At 37.4% G+C, this 18,219-nt stretch overlaps 1 protein-coding gene across 1 annotated transcript in view; it reads left to right on the plus strand.

The window, feature by feature from the left end:
- The first annotated feature begins 929 nt into the window (after positions 1-929).
- The window catches only part of GSN (gelsolin), a 73,868-nt gene continuing 56,578 nt past the window's right edge, over positions 930-18,219 (plus strand). Inside the window, exon 1 of the mRNA XM_051979552.1 lies at positions 930-1,029. The gene's annotated coding sequence lies outside the window, so the exon portion shown is untranslated. The remainder of the gene's footprint in view (positions 1,030-18,219) is intronic.

Consider the following 18,219-nt stretch of genomic DNA (forward strand, 5'->3'; position numbering starts at 1 on the left):
AGATATCTTATTTTTTTCCAATTACATGTAAAAATAGTTTCAATATTCATTTTTGTAAGATTAAGTTCCATAATTTCTGTCTTCCCTTATCTTCCCCCTCTTTGTGACAGAAAGCAATCTGATATAGATTATACAGGTACAATCATTTTAAATATATTTCCACATTAGTCGTGTTGTGAAAGAAAAATCAGAAAGGGCAAAACTGCGAGAAAGAAAAAAAAAGAAAATAAAAATAGTGTTTCCATCTGCATTCAATCTCTATACGTCTTGCTCTTGGTTGCCGATGGCATTTTTTATCACAAATCTATTGAGATTTTCTTGGGCCACTGGACTCCTGAGGAGAGTTATCTATCATAGTTGATATCACACAATCTGCTCTTAAGAAAGTCTAGAATGGACCGAGTCAGGGTAGGCCGGGGCTAGGCAGAGAGCCAAGCAAAGCCTGAAGGAATGGAAAAAACGGGGAACTTCTAGTGAAGACACCCAGTGTGAGTTCCAGCTTAGACACTGTTTGGTGATGAGTAAATTCCCTATTCTTCCCATCCATAGTTATTTGCTTTCATCTGTCACGAAATTGAAGTAGATGTTACTTGAAACCCTTTTTGCTCTAGCGGCGCTTTTTTTTTTTTTTTTTTTTTGTGAGTTCACTTCACAGGGTAACTTCTCTCAGCCGCTTCCCCAAACTGTTAGGAAAGAAGGATGCCAGGTTTGCATCAGTGAGCAGTCTGAATGGTCCTGGGTCGCGACTGAGCCCTTTGTGTCCTTGAGGTGGAGGGGTGTCGCTCCGCCCCCAGCACTCTCAGGCCCAGCCCCCCACGAATCCTGCAGCCAGCCCTGAGTCCCTTTCAATTAGCGTACCCTTTGCTCCACGCCCCAGAAGGTGGCTCCTACCGTAGAGCCCTGCCCTCCATGCCAGCCCCACCCGGCCCTGCCCAGCCCTACTCAACCCTACGCACTGTCCGGCCCGGAACCAGCTGATTCTCCGGATAGAGTGCAAGTAGCTTCTCCAAGTCTCCGCAAGAGCAGGAGGTAAGTGAGCTGTCCCAGAGTCTCGGGAGTCGGGAGTCTGGAGTCGGGAGTGGGGAGTCGGGAGTCGGGAGTCCGGACCGGAGCCTGCTTGATTCTCCCTGGTTCTGCGGGACCTGGCCGTGCTAGCTTCGGGAGCTAGCGGGAGGGGGAAGGAGAAATAGACAGCTAATGAACATCTGCAAGATTCCACCCCTCTAACACCCTCTCGACTCTGTTCCCTCCCCCAATTTCCTACCCCCTTCTCACTATGCCTCATAGACTAATGGAAGTAGAGTAGAAAAGAAAACTCGGTCCCAGCCTCCATCTTCATTTGGTCGAGCAGCTAAGTAAGGATTTCTGGTTCTAGAGCAGGGATTCTAGTTCTGGAGCTTCTCCTTCCTCCCACCCCCTTCTCCAAATTCTTCCTTCCTTAAAGGTAGTGGGATTCTAAAGACATAGGAACAATTGGGGGGGGGGGGGAAGGAGAAGGGAGGGTAGAGAAAGAATGTGTAACGTGGCAGCCCCCTACCAGTATTTTTGCTCTCTCACACAGCCCAGCTACTATACTTCGAATATAACCCTTGTCCTAAACTGGTGTTTGATCAAACCTAGCTTTCTTTCAGATGTCCACTCCCCCTCATAATAATTGTCCCCCCTGTCCCTTAGGTAGCCACACCCCACTTATAAAATTGTCACCAGTCACTAAAGCCCTAAACTAGGGCCCATATCCCCTAAGACACCAAGCCAGTGTCCACCTTTACTCATATACAACTCCAAAGCTGGTGCCCCCGAAGACATAGCTCTCTTAGCTGATACCAAAACCATACTCACAGATAGCTTTCAAGCAGGTGGTCAGATCCGTTCACGTATGGAGCCATTTAACTTTGCAGCAGTCAACTGAGATAGGATCAGGATTGATTCGTTGGTTGATACAATACTAAAGACATTCTGCATGGAATAAAGACACAATTATGCTAAAACTTTATCACCATTTACCTTCTTTCATGTAGAAACTTTAAATGCTTACCTGATCTATACTTCTAAACTTTTATTTAAAATGTATTTCCTTAGAAGAAGAGGGTTTGACCAAGGTTTGCCTTAAACACTACAAGCTGAAAAACAGCTTCCAGAACAACATTCAGGTAGGGCTTTCATATTAAAGGAGTCCACCTGGAAAATGATCACTTAGGAAAAACTAGCCTCTAGGGGTTGTTTTGATAATAATTTGCATAGCACCTGTTCCATTGTTTGTAAAATTAGAGCAGACTAAATGCAGATTATTCCAGTGGAAGGAATACTAGACTAGGAATCAGAAGACCTGGGCTCTAATTCTTCCTCTATCACTAATAGTCAAGTCACTTCTTTCTGAACCTGAATTTTCTTATCTGTAAAACTCTGGAGTTGCATTATGTGATTTCAAAGATCCCTTCAGCTCTGGACATTCTTTGATCTAAATATCCTTCTTAGTTCAAAAACTTTCATTTTAAACCATCATTCCCTGGCAATAGGGATAATGATGCCATGAGTTAATTGCTTGGTGTCTCTTTAAGCTATTCTTGAAGATCTTTCATTCAACTATGAACTAAACTGCCCTATTGAGGACATATTTTTGAGGCTTTGACAGACCAAAGTGGGAGGATTTTATGGAGATGATGTTTTTCTGACATAACATTGGGAGAGTCTCTTGGGTAAATGTTGGTGCCCAGTCTCATTACTTTGCAATGAGGTTTTTTTTTTTTTCAGACTGCTATTTATACATTCCAGGGAAACTGTAAATAGTTCAGATTAGTTTGAATTGGCATCTGGATGAAATTTGTATGTTAGTGAAATTTTTGTGAAAATAGAATAATAGAGTACATCCCTTCTTCCATTTCATATGTTTATCTTATTTTTTTTTTTTTTAGCAAAATTAATGTTGGGGGCAACTAGGTATTACAGTGGATAAAGCACTAGTCCTGGAGTCAGAAGGGCCTGGGTTCAAATGTGGCCCCAGATATTAACCTAACTAAACTAGCTGTGTAACTCTCTTTCCTTCATCAAAAAACAAACAAAACAAAACAATGGTGAATCTTGGAAGATGAAATGTTTGGTTAGAATTTGTATTAAAACTAAGATTCTAAAGTTATTATTTTAGAAGATTAAAGAATTTGGTAAAAATGTTTGCTCATGAACAAATGTACACGTCAGTTTTTTTTCTTTAAAGCTACATTTTGTTTTAAAATCATTGTTATTTTTTAAAATCATGGAATGGTAGAGCTAGAGGGTATTTTAGAATCTAAAATGACAGAATTGGAAAGGACCCTAGAATGCAGAATAGCATTGCCACCCAGGATTATAGAACATTAAAATGTTATTTCTTGAAGGAAAATTAGAATACAATATAGAAAATTGGAAATGGAAAGCATCAACGAACTCGATCCTTTCATTTTATAGAAGAGGAATGAGACTCAGACAAGTGAATCAGTTTATCCAGATGATTTAGTGAATGAGCTAAAACTAAAACCAAAGTCTCCTGACTCCCAGTTCTGTGCTTTTTCTACTACTCTGCCTTGGTACTTGTCAATGCTTACAAACTTCAGAGCAATGGAATTTTAATATCCTTACTCCAGTATAGGCTTATTTATAGTGCTTATTTCACTGAGATGAGCATAGCTGATACTTTTTATGAAAACAAGCTTCTGAAAAGAACCAGTTCTGAAAGAACATTTTCAAGCTAAACCAAGTTTTTTTGCTTTTGGTTTGTGCATTTTTCCTTTTCAGGCTTTGATTTTATTGTCTGGATACATGGATGTATTCACTGGAAACAGCAACCACAGTAGAGGTTGCAGCACAATTTTTCCTATGGAGGAGGAGGAGGACAAAGAAGGGATGAGATTATGAGTCATCCAGCCCTGCTTTGCAGAGCACACATAAATATCAGAGCTAGAAGGAACATTAGAGCATAGAATGTCAGTGTAGAAAAGGACTTAGAACCTAGACTATGAGAAGTTATACTTTTAAAATAGAGTAGAACCTTAAAAACCATCTAGACTTGTTCTCTCATTTGATAGAGAAACTGAGACTCTGAGAAGTGGCAAGTGGCCACTTAGTGGCAAGCAGTTCTAGAAACCTGAACTTATTCTTTTTTTTTTTTTTTTTTCATGACATGTAGACACTTAAAAAAAAAAAAAAAAAGCTTTAGAAAATTTAGTAGTCATTGTGATGTTTTACCAGACTGGCTGTTTCTTCAGAAAAGGATGTTGCAGAAGTAAAGTTTGGTTTGGAATCCAGAGCAGACAGTTCTTCAAATGCTGAATTTTAAGAGGAAAAAAAATGAAGATAGGAATCTGGAGAGGGAAACCAGTATTTAGGCAGCTGGTGGAAATTAAGTAAAAATATAATATGCCTTTTAACACAAAGCCTGCCCATCCTTTTAGCATTTGGTGTGGTTTCTGAGGTCACTGTTTAGAGCCTATCCGCTGGTTAGACAGTCTGCTAGTGACACGCAAGCTACTTCCACTGTATAATTCTCTTTTCTTTGGATTTCATATCAGTACTTTGAAAGGAAAGGCATTAAAGGAAGTAGATTGAAATAGATTTTTGGTCTGAATTCACATAGAAGGCAAATGAGTACTTCACACTAAACACTTTCCTATACTGCTTAACCAGTATTGGATTAAGTTGATGCTAATCTCTATTATGTAGGAGGAAAATTTATTGAAATGTGCTCTCGTTTCTATGCAAAGTCACTTTACCACCTAAGTCTGAGTTTTGTTATTTGTAAAAATTAGGAGTTGGACTAGATGACTTGTTATACGGCCATAGAATGTTAAAGCTGGAAGGGATGATCAAAGACTACAATGACATGGCATATTGGAATTGGAAGGAAGCATTAAATATAGGGTTATTGAGATTTTTAAATTTGTTTTTATATTACCTTCATTTCATATTCTTATCCATTTCTCATCTAAAAAGCCATCCCTTCAATCAGTTAGCAAGCATTTATTAAGTGCTTGGTATGTGATAGATACTGTGCTAGGTGCTAGGAAAACAAGGATAAAATAAAGGCAATAAATTTCTTATTGTCAAAGAGTTTACATCCTTATAACAAAGAAAGAAAAAGAAACAAGGGAGGAGGGGAAAGAAGCTACTGAGCCACTTTGAGGAGCAAATCAACCAAATTAAATATTATGTGTAGTATTCCTTACCCATAGTTTCCCTCTAAAACCAAAAAAGGGAAGGAGGAACATTCTTATATTTCTTCTTTGAATGTGAATTTGGTTATTTTTATCATACAGAACAGAATGTAAAAGAATGTTTTTTCTTTCATATGAAGTAGATGATCTCGCATCCCTTTCAGCTCTATATTCTACATTCTAATATTCTATGTCCTAAAGCTCGTTCTAGATCTAAAAGTACTTCTAAGTCCTTTCCAGTTTTAAAATTTAAAGTCTAAGGTCTTTTCTATATCTGACCTGTTGGATACATTCTACTACATGATTAAACCAAGACCTGGAGAAATAAATGACTTGGCTAAGGCCACATAGTAGAACTGGAGGCTGAATCAAGTTGTCTACATTTCTAGTTCAATGTTCTTTTCTGAACTTCTTTGCAAAGCATGTGGAAGACCATTGCAATAATAGATTTTAATGATTTTAAAATAATACTTTGAAACATTAAGGATCTGTAATTTTGTAAAGGTAGATAATTAATTCCACCAACACATATTGTAAGCCCACTATACCTTGGTGGGAATTTTCATATCCAAAAATGTATCGCTCTGCAGCAGGTAATAAGTTTTTATAAACTTATTTAGGCTACTCTTTGGGCAACAGGCATATAAAATGTTACTGGGTCCATAAAATTGTTTGTTTGTTTTTTAAAATAACTTTTTATTGACAGAACCCATGCCAGGGTAATTTTTTACATTACCTCACTTCTGTTCCGATTTTCCCCTCCCTTCCTCCACCCCCAGATGGCAAGCCGTCCTATACATGTTAAATATGTCACAGTATATCCTAGATACAGAAGGTAGAAATAACCCGGAGAGAAAAACGAAAATGCAAACAGTTTACATTCATTTCCCAGTGTTCTTTCTTTGGGTGTAGCTGCTTCTGTTCCATCACTGATCAATTGAAACTGAGTTAGATCTCTTTGTCAAAGAAATCCACTTCCATCAAAATACATCCTCATACAGTGTCGTTGTTGAAGTATATAAAGATCTCCTGGTTCTACTTATTTCACTTAGAACAATAACATTCCATAACATTCATATACCACAATTTACCCAACCATTCTCCAATTGATGAGCATCCATTCATTTTCCAGTTTCTAGCCACTACAAACAGGGCTACCATAAACATTTTGGCACATACAGGTCCCTTTCCCTTCTTTAGTATTTCTTTGGGGTATAAGCCCAGAAGTAGCACTGCTAGATCAAAAAGTATGCACAGTTTGATAACTTTTGGGGTATAATTCCAGATTGCTCTCCAGAATGGTTGGATTCATTCACAACTCCACCAACAATGCATCAGTGTCCCAGTTTTCCCGCATCCCCTCCAACATTCATCATTATTTTTTCCTGTCATCTTAGCCAATCTGACAGGTGTGTAGTGGTATTTCAGAGTTGTCTTAATTTGCATTTCTCTGATCAATAGTGATTTGGAACACTCTTTCATATGAGTGGAAATAGTTTCAATTTCATCCTCTGAAAATTGTTCATATCCTTTGACCATTTATCAATTGGAGAATGGCTTAATTTCTTATAAATTAGAGTCAGTTCTCTATATATTTTGGAAATGAGGCCTTTATCAGAACCTTTAACTGTGAAGATGTTTTCCCAGTTTGTTGCTTCCCTTCTAATCTTGTTTACATTAGTTTTGTTTGTACAAAGGCTTTTTAATTTGATATAATCAAAATTTTCTATTTTGTGATCAGTAATGGTCTCTAGTTCATCTTTGGTCACAAATTTCTTTCTCCTCCACAAATCTGAGAGATAAACTATACTATGTTCCTCTAATTTATTTATAATCTTGTTCTTTATACCTAAATCATGGACCCATTTTGATCTTATCTTGGTATACGGTGTTAAGTGTGGATCCATGCCTAATTTCTGCCATACTAATTTCCAGTTATCTCAGCAGTTTTTATCAAATAATGAATTCTTATCCCAAAAGTTAGGATCTTTGGGTTTGTCAAACACTAGATTGCTATAGTTAACTATTTTGTCTTGTGAACCTAACCTATTCCACTGATCAGCTAATCTATTTCTTAGCCAATACCAAATGGTTTTGGTGATTGCTGCTTTATAATATAGTTTTAGATCAGGTACAGTTAGGCCACCTTCATTTGATTTTTTTTTTCATTAATTCCCTTGAGATTCTCGATCTTTTGTTCTTCCATATGAATTTTGTTGTTATTTTTTCTAAATCATTAAAATATTTTCTTGGAAGTCTGATTGGTAATTGTTAAAATTTATATACTGCATTAGGATTTATGAAGTGCTTTGTGTATATTATTTGATCATCACAACAATTCTTTGAGATAGGTAATATTGGTGGTATTGTTAGCCCTCTTTTACATATCTGCAGATGGAGGTTTAGAAAATGATATAGCTACAAAATAACAGAGGCACTCTAGTCTTCTGACTCCATACAAGATCTTTCTATAATTCCACAATTTGCCTTTTTAAGGACATGGAAATACAATTGTCTTGTTAACTAATGTAGTAGACAACTAAGCTGAGTCATTCACACCAGAAATCACCTTGGGGAATGCACAGAAACAATCTTTTTTTTTTTTTTTTTTTTAACAGCATATGGCACATTGAACAACATGGATGGCAAATATCACAGTCTGTGTGACAATTGTTGTGATTAAGTAGCTAGAGAGGCTATAAAGTAGAGTGGAAAGAACCCTAGCTCAGAAATCAACATACCTAGGTTCTAGTCCTGACTTTCTCTGACTTGCTGATTGACTTCTGGAAAATCCTTACCTCCTCTGATCCTCATTCATATCCTCATCAGTCACAGGGGATTAGATTAGATGATCTTTCAGGTCCCTAGCAGTTTTAATATTCCATGGTTCTCTTATTCCAGTGCAGCAATTGTCTTTACTGCTGAGCTCAAGGCTATAATATCAACATGGAACCACTTACTGGAACTTTTGGGGGTTCTTTTGTTAAACTGAAATGACCGACATTATCTGGACTTAGGTGGGTGGTGTTTGCAAACACAACACATATGTTTTCCTGATTTTTTGCCCACTCTTCTAGGAGAAGACTTCAGAGAGGTAGTTATCCAAGCTGACACAGCCCTACTCCTCCCTGCCTAAGCTTCATGACTAAGCTGGGCCTGTGGCCAGTATGGTTTTAAAATGACTCCTGGAGTCTTCATAGCAGTTCCTGAAAAAGAAACATTCAGTTTTGTTAAACTTATAGATGTTATCAAGAAGGATACCTAAAATATAGAATGTTAGAGCTGGAAAGAATGCTATTATAAAGGATATTAGAAATAGAAGGGACTTTAGAACACAGAATATTATAGCTAAAAATTTTTTTAGAATATGCAATCATTTACTCTGAATATATCTTATATGTATTTAGTTTTATTTTATTTTTTGTTTTTTTCTTGTTTGGTTTGATTTTTCATATTATTTCTTCCATTAGAATGTAAACTCCTTTGGGGTCACAGGTTATTTCTGCCTTTCTTTATATCCCCTAACACTTAGTAAAAGCCTGACATATATAAGTATTTTAAAAACTTATTGACTGGCCAGCTGACATTACAGATAATTGTGCCAATCCATACTTTATTTAATTGATTTTTAAAAAAAATTGTTGATACTTTTTGCTTATACATCCAAGTTTCTGAATATGAACTTCCACTCTACCTATCAGCCTGATGACTAAATCCTTCCTTGTAACAAATCTAATATTGAAGAACTGATGATAAGCCCATCCCCATTCCCAATTCTGTTCTTAAGAAATGAAAGTTAGTTCAAATTCAGTTCTGGGAAACCTAGCCTCTCTTGGGAGGGGTTAGGCTCCCTTTTCTCTTACATTTTAGTTTATTAATCCACCAGCTCAGTGGTGGATTTACATAGAGTCTAGGTTATTACTAACACCTAGGATTTCCCACAGAAGGAGGAAGTAGAAGATTCTCAGTGTAAAATGTGAATCAAGTATGGATGGGTAATTTATTCCTACACACAAAGGAAAAGTTAAGAAACAGTGCTTATTAATAGAAAGACTTAAAACTGGATTAAGTAATGTAGTTTACAATTACTATTATAGTCTTCTGGGAAGTTGGTTCTGAACTCCATTAAAATACAAAGAAATTTGAGGGACTGCTAATTAAGCATTTACATTACTTTGACCCTACTCTCAAACAACTTTTGGGATATGTCTGCTGGTAAATAGGAAAGGCTTGAACTAACTGTCTTTTCAATTGCTACATTAATTATTAGTTAATTAGAAAATGATATAGCTACAAAAGTATTACCGGCCTAGTTGCCAGGAACATGTCCTCTTGCCACTGTGCAATTCAAACTTGATGGGAGCCAAACTTGAATTCACAAGATTGCTTCTAAGCCTGGACACAATCATTTCTGGATAGATGCTTTCATTCACCTGAAATCATGAAAGAACACAAAAGAAAAGGGGGGATTCAGGCAAAAGCTCATTAACTTTAGCCTACATGCCCCAAGTGCCATGTGGACAAGATTGTTGTGGGTGCTGGAGGTGTAAAGAACCAGCCCATTCTCACTCTACACTGGAAATATCCGGGTTGCATGGCGATGTCAGCTGGAGGGTCAAAGCAAGAGCGTCAGTTATTTTAATTGGTAATGAAGTGCTATTACACAGCAGAAGAAGTCTGATCATTCAGAATTTGCCATGTTATACCCAAAATGTGGAGTCCTTTCCACACTGAATCACCCCACGGTTGGAAATAGGCTCCAAAGCATAGTTGGTAAGAACTAGGAAGGGCAACTTTGAGCATGATCAGTGGAATAACCTCCATGGGTTAATTTAACTTGGACTGTTTGCTTAAACAGTTAAGCAAAAAATACTTGCCACAATGTGGCCAGACCTTTATATGACATTCTGCCTTGGTAATCCCCTGTCCTACCAAGAGGAAGAAGTTGGGCTCCATTATTTGTTCTCTAGCACCATTTTTGTGTTTTTAATTACCCAGAACTCTGTTTCCTCTTAGTGATTTTTTCATTTACATGGTATTGCTCTGAACTTTGCACCAGTTTAGACAAACCTTTCCACGTTTATCTGAAATCTACATATTTGTGATTTATTATTATATAGCAATCTTCCATTACATTCATGTTGCTCTCCCATTTTATAGATGTAGGACAAAAGTTCATAGAAAGGAAGTGATTCTTCCTTGTAATTCTTAGTAGCACAGCTGAGATTAAAACACAGGTCTCCAGACCTGGTTCCTTTTACTATATTACATTGCCATCCTTCCTGCCTCCTTTCTCTGTCTGTGTGTCTGTCTTCTCTGTCTCTGTCTCTCTTTAATCATGGTTTGAGAAAAGGAATGATTGTAGAAGTTGCCAACAGTATGATTTTTAAAGGGTTTTATTGTATAAATTCTGGTTTGTTTTTTTAAGAAAGTAGTCTTTTTGCTTATGGTTTTACTTTGTATGAGACTACTCCTCCTACTAATAGCTAGCATTTACATAGCACCTAAAAGTTTGCAAAGCACTATGAGGGGAGGGGAAAGCAGTCGGTAGGAGATGTTGCCCAATTTCACATAGCTAGTAAGTGCCTGAGTCTGGATTTGAATTCACAATCTTCTTGACTCCAAGTTCAGCACTCTAGCCAACTAGCCTTTAACTGTGTTTTTCTTGTTTTTCCAACTAGATTGTAAGCTCTTTAAAAAAGTAAGCAGCTGGGACAGCTAGGTAGTGCAGTGGAGAGAGCACCAGCCCTGAAGTTAAGGACCTGAGTTCAAATCTGACCTCAGACACTTAATATTGCCTACCTGTGTGACCCTGGGCAAGTCATTTAACCCCAATTGCCTCAGCAAAAAAAAAGTAAGCAGCCATCTGTTCTTCCCTTATTTCAGCTTTCCCAATTGTTAGATGCTCAGTGAAACCTGTGGGTTCTATGATCCCCAGCATTTGTGGAGTTCTGGTGTGGGGAAGCTGTTTGACGTGCTTGCTACACACATTTCGGAGGTAACTGCTAGGCTTGATTGACAGACAGTTGCTCAGCTCTCCTTCCAGAAGATCTAGTACTGTTTTGCTGAGAAGGCTGTATGAGAGAGATTATATTAAACTCATTCATGCGTTAGAGAACAAGCCCTATAGGATTTCTGTAAGAACAAAGTACAGAGTTTAGGGGCTCCGGGGCTGCAGTGATAATACTTTGGGTACTTTACAAAGCAGAAAATGAAAACTTGGTTGGAGCAATCTCAGCTCTCTTGGGATGTGATCCAAGGCAGTGATCCACAATGGCAATTACTTAATGGGATGAGGGAATCCAGTAAAGTAATAATAATAGCTTACATTTACATAGCTCATTACAGATACCGAGCACTTTCAAATGCCTTATCTTATCTGATCTTCACCAAAAGCTCAGCTAAATAGGTGAAGTGAGTATTAATGTTCTTTCTACCAGAGAAGAAAGTAAAGGTCTAGAAGTGTATTAGATTTGTTCAAAGTCAAACATCTAATGAGTGAAAGAGCTGTGATTTTAATCCAGTTGTCCCTGCATCTTTGCTCTCAGGACATTATAAACAAATGTTGGCAAGGAAATGATTACTATTGTCATTAACCCAGAGAAGTAAAGAGACATCCAACGTCATGTAATTAATTCTTTACTCTGATTTACTGTATGAATTTTAATTACTTCCCCTTTTCTAAACCTCAGTTTCCTCGTCTGTAAAATGAGGGGTTTAGCCTTGATGGTCTCTCAGATCTCTTTTAACATTCTATTATTCTAACTTGGGCAATGGCTACCCAGCAATTAGACTTAAAGATGAGGTATTTCATTTCACCAAATCACCCTTCATCAGTAAACCACATTTAAAAGCAGCCTCTGATTGTCTAGGAAAGATTCCAACTCTTGAAATTAATGCTATAGTTGGAAAAGGAAGGCAAGTCCTCTGTCCTCAGAACTGAAGAATTGGGGGTGGGAGAAGAAGGGGGTCAGAAAAGGAGGGGCAACAGGTTGGGTTATACTGTTCTGGGTCTGCTCTTTTATAAAACAGCTCTAATGTTAGACAAGCAGATAATTATTGTTATTTATCTAAGAGGAACAATTCAAATGAATCAGGCCTACTCTACAATAATAATTTACATAGTTACAAAGTTCTTTTCATAATTATTATCTGATTTGATTTTTACACTATTACCCCCATTTCACAAATATGGAAGCTGAGGTCAGAGAGGGGAAGTGACTATTCTATAAGCTAGTAAGTGTGGGAGGCAGGATTGTACTCTAAGTCCAGTATTTTTGGCCCTGAGACAGTCTGCTTCCCTAAATGCATTTGGTGTACAGAAAGTAGTTTAGGCCATGCTAGAAGCAGCAGTGGTGGGAGGTAGTGTGGGAGTGGGGGAGTCTTTTTGATAGAACTACTTTTTCTCATAGTGGGTAGCTTTTGGAATGGCAGCTGGTCTGGGCATGGGGGAGGATGATGTTGATAGATTATTATTTATTGGTGGAGTGGAGGGAGGGATGCTGTGAGCAGCTGTTTTTCTTTCTCTTCTAGGATTCCCAGAATGCCACAAATAAGACATTGTGTTGGGAATTGATGGTAAGAGAACAGTGAGGAACAGCATCCAGTTGGGGCTAATCCTGTGTTGCCCATAGACTTGGATCTCTTCCAGGTCAGGCTTTGAACTCTTCAGGTAGATTCAGATATGGTAGCTGGGGACTGATTAACTAATTACACTCTATCGACCAAGCAGAGCTAAACTCAGGCCCTTCATCAGTAATGTTGTTCAGTCACTTCAGTCATGTCTGGCTCTTTGTGACTCCATTTAAGAATTTCTTAGCAAAAATACTGTAGTGGTTTGCCATTTCCTTCTTCAATCCATTTTTATAGATGTGGAAACAGGCAAACAGGATAACTAGGATCACACAGTTATAAGTATTTGAGACCACATTTGAACTTAGCCCTTTCTAACTGCAGGCCCAGCTCTTTATTTAGTGTGTCACCCAGATGCCCACTCTTAATAACAATCCACTGCAAAGATAGATATCTCTTTAGAATCCCTTTTTCTGTAAGAGAATGTTTTGATTTATCCAATTGGAATCCTTGAATCCAAAGATATGCTCAAGAGAACTGATTGTTAAATTTTTTGTATGATCATTTATATCTCAGAAATTGGTAAATGCCATAAATCAGGGCTTAATTGTTTTGTTGATTGTCTAAATTTAAGAAAGTGATGGAGAAAATGTGAGTAATGCAGATTAAACTTTAAAATATGTCACAAATACAGTTTGTCTCTAGTTCCCCACCAACCCCTTTACCCTGAGTTGTTGAACATTTTACCAGCAGATTCTTTCTTGGATTTGGAAGCTAGAAAAAAATCTTAGAATTTATTGATTCAGAACTGGAAGGGATTTTATGACATGGAATGTTAGAATTAGAAAAGTCTTTAAATATCATTTAGCCCATTTGCCCAGATTTTTGGACATCTGACTTCCCCTCAGTACTCTTTCTGCCATACACACACATGACTTGCTGCTTCCATTTTTCCCTTGGTGATCCCCAAAGGCCACCTGTTTTGTCCTTAGTTTGAGTTGTCAGGAATCTAAAGTGCTCTTGGGATTTTTTGTCCAAAAGGGGAAGATATAAATCTATATTAGGAGTGAATGAGTCAGTAGGAAACCATCTGAAAAGAGGTTTGGGGGGTGGGGGTGGGAAGAGAAGGACTAGAAAAGAAAAAAATAAGAGGCAACATATGGGTTTGATAAATGTTTCTACCAAAACTATTTTATAGTTAAGATGCAAAACAATGTGCTGTGTATATTCTGAAGTTACTATATCATCTGGTAGCAGAAGGCCTCTATTTGATGTTAGAACTCAGCAAGAAGGCTAGAGAGTTGGGCATTTGAACAGTTTTGGGGAAGTAAACTCACTTTCAGGATCTTCAAATCAATCAAATCTGAAAAATGCTTAGATCCTTCCTCACCTCCCAAGCTGAGAGTAGCCTCTATCTTCTGATACCAAAGGAGCCAGGAGCCAGGATGAGCCAAGGTAATAAGATCTAAAGAGAGAGGATAAAGGATTTTACACATAGAACCAGTGGTGACTGGACTTGTTCAGAGCTACACTGTATGTCAGGGCTAAAACAAAGAGAAGTCACATTTCTAGAAAGCTTTTCAGATTTGCAAAGCAATGTGTTCATTGAAATTCTCTGAAATTAGTGATGTAAATATTAGTATTTCCATATTGAAGATGAAAAAATGAAGCCTTAGAGACTCTAAGGGATTTGCCCAGGATCAAGCACCTAGAAAATATTAAGCCAGGATATAAAGATAGATTTGATGCTCTTCACTTCATCCCAGGGATGAGGCCTACATTGGCTAATTAAACCCATACCCTATGTTCTTTTGACACACTACTATACCTTTGTTTTTCATTCTCATTTGTGCAGATTCTTATACTATTTGAGGTGGGTAGGTGGCTCAATTGATAAAATGTCTTATCTTCCTGAGAACAAGCCCAGCCTTGGACACTTTATAACTGTGTGACCCTGAACAAATCACTTAACCAAGTTGGCTTCAGTTTTCTCATTTGTAAAATGAACTAGAGAAAGAAGTGGCAAAACACTATAGTATTTTTGTCCAGAAAACCCCAAATGGGGTCATGAAGAGCTGGACACCACTGAAAATGACTGAAAAATGAAATATACTTTTTGCCTGCAGATAGAATATATATTTAGCCTTGGGAAGAGAAGGGTGTCTCATGATGCCATCTTTGAGTATTTGAAGAAGTATGATGTGAAAGAAGGACTAAATTTGTTCTCCTTGGCCCTTGACAGCAGCAAGAGGAGCAATGTAGAAAGGCACATTTAAACTCTTCTTAACAATTAGAGCTGTCACAAGCTATAATGGCTTCCCTGGGGAGGTAGAAGGCTTCTTCCACTTGGAAGGTCTCCAAGAGAGTCTGGATGGCTTTTGTCAGAGCTGTTGTAGAAGGGATTTATATTAGAGAGGAGGAGGTAGATTAAGTGACTTTTGAGGTCCCTTTTAATTTTGATTTTCTGTGAGCACATTTATAATCAGAGGGTCATACATCCAGAGTTGGAAAGGTCCTCAGAAGCCATCTGATCTATCTCACTTTTTTATAGATGAGTACACTGAGGCCCCAGGAGGATAAATGGTTTGAGAATGGTCCCAAAAGTAGTATACATCTACAGGGAGATGTGAACCCAAGTCATGCTACTCCAGAGTCAGTGCTATTTCCATCATTCCATACTGCTACTTGGAAATAACTCCGGCCTTTCAAAGTGTGGGTGAAAATGGTAAATCTGGAGATAGAACAATAAAAAGAAAACAGATTATCTTCATACAAATATAAATACAACATTTAAAAATAATTTTACAAAACCACTAGAAGCATACCTCAACTTTAGGTATCACCAGGCATCCTCACCCCTACTAGACCTTGGGAAACTTCACTGGAGGCAGCATGGCAACCTGGGAAGAGAACTGATAGTCAGAACTGGGTTCAAGTCACAATTCAGCCATTATGTGATTGAGTCTCAGTCTCTTAATCTATAAAATGAAAGGTTTGAAAGAGATGATCTTTAAGTGGCTTCCTGGTCTAATATTTAAGGTCTTTGATAGCTCTAACATTTTCTATCAATTAATAAACCCTGGTTAAGAGAGTGAGGGTCATGCTTGTTAAGACATAGACTACTATTTTTCTAAATAAACACTATTTTTGGGGGGAGAAATTAAGGAATCCCTCCCTCAGCCCTCTGGCATCACACCAAATTATTTAGGTGACTCATGTTTAAATTTGGCTGTTTCTCACCCTCCTGAATTTCAGTGATATTTACCAAATTAAGCTTGGGACAGGACTTCATTTGTGCCCTGAACCACAAGAGCCTGGGGCGTGGACATTAGAGAAAAATGTGCTCCTGTCTCTGGAAGACTGTTCCACGTCTAGTCCTGAGGCACTGTTGGAATGGCCTAGGAAAACATTGGGAGCAAAAGGAATTTTCCAGGTTGTTTAGAACATTTTAGCCTTAGTTGCTCTTCTGAATGTTGATGATTTGAACTGTATATACAGAAGAATAGTTAAGTACTCTTCTGAATTTCCTGGTCACAAGCTCAACAGCTTGGGAGGGGGAGGAGGGAAGGGAAGATATTGATTGATTTACCAATGAGAAGCTGAGGGACTCCTCAATGGGCTACAGATGAAGTACTGATGATGAGAAAACACTTTATAGTTTACAGATCACTTTATGTACATTCTTCTCACAACATCTCTTCTAGGTAAGTAATACAAGTATGCTAAAAGGCTAAAAGGCTAACCTACTTAGGTTATTACCCAATCTCAGTCCTAGTTTCCTTCTCTATCAGATGAAAGGATATCTTCCAGCTCTAACATTCTATGTTCTGAAATCTTTATATTTCAACATTCTTTATGCTAACCTATCTTCTGATATTCCTTCCAGTTCTAATAATCTATGCTTGGAGCATTTATATTGTACTTTAAGACTTGGTAAGTGTTATACAAATATTATATCATTTTATCTTCACAACAGCTCCAGGAAATAGGTGCTTTTATTCCCATTTTACAGATGAAAAAACTAAGGCAGATAGAAGTTAAATATCCCTGAGTTCAGGTCTCATGTTCTAGCACCACCTAGCTACCTGTTTGTATGTGCTTTGCATACATGTTGCTTCTCCTTATAGGATGAAGTTCCTTAAAGGCAAGCACCTTTATTGTTTTTCCTTTGTATATCTAGTACCTAGCATAATGCCTGGAAAAGAGATGTTTTACAACATCCTTGTTATTTGATTAATATGTTCTAAGATTATGTATTTCTAGTTTCTATCTAGCTCTCTAATATTTTGTGATTCTGATGTTCAAAGAGGCAAGAATAAATATTTGCCCAAGGTTACACAGTTAATTAATAAGTGGTAGATATACAATTCAAACTCTTAGGAGTTTATCTGACTCATGCTTTTGATTGCATTCAATTGTCATTTCACCAATATTTTGATAGACTGTGAATGTTTGAAGTCTATTCCAGTTGCATGCAAGTGGTGATGGGTCCTACCAATCTGAATGGCTTTAGGGATGGTTTCTAGAACAGGAACGAACCACCAAGATAAGTATCAATAGGTTTATTATTGTAAATGTGTCCATTAAGTAATGAATTCTTTAGTTTTGGTAACCTATGCTCCAAAACATCCATGGCACTATAAAACATGCTGATCTATGCTAAATACTTTATGATGTGTTTTGGAGTGAATTATTAACAATTATATGATAATAGCATACATTTCTGTAGTACTTGAAGTTTGCAACTTCCTTTCCTTAAAATGACCCTGTGAAGGAGGTATTGCAAATATTATTATCCCATTTTGTGGATGAGGAAACTGAGTCAGAGAAGTAAAGAGACATTTCCTTTTTTGAACTCAGTTTACTGTTCTGTAAAATTGGGATAAAAGCAGTTAATTGTACTACCTACTCTACAGGGCCCATATAAGGATAGTACTTATTTTCATTTTTTTTTTTTAAATTAAAAACTATTTGTATTTATTTTGAACTTAAAAAACAAAAAAACCCTAACCATGCAAGTCTTTCCATGTTTTTCTTTAATCAACCAGCTCATCATTTCTTATAGCTTAGTTGTATTCTGTCACAATCATATGCCACAATTTCTTTAGCCATTCCTCAATTAGTGAGCATCCCCCCTTCAATTTCTAGTTCTTTGCAAAGGTAGCTACTATAAATATTTTAGAGAATGTAAATTCTTTTCCTAATCATTGTGTTACTGGATTTAAGTGTATACACAGTTTTTAACTCTTGGGCATATTTCCACATTGCTCTCTAAAATAGTTGGGACAGTTCACAGTTCCACAAACAATGGTGTCCTGGTGTTTCCATACCTCCTCCAACATTTGTCATTTTCCTCTTCTATCAATCACTTTAGCTAGTCTGATAGGTGTGAGATGGTACCTCAAAGAGAGCACTTTAAACTACCAAATCCAATAGAAATGTCAGGTTCTATTATTATAAGTCA

The sequence above is a fragment of the Antechinus flavipes genome, chromosome 2, assembly GCF_016432865.1.
Source record: "Antechinus flavipes isolate AdamAnt ecotype Samford, QLD, Australia chromosome 2, AdamAnt_v2, whole genome shotgun sequence".
Classification (NCBI taxonomy): Eukaryota; Metazoa; Chordata; class Mammalia; order Dasyuromorphia; family Dasyuridae; genus Antechinus; species Antechinus flavipes.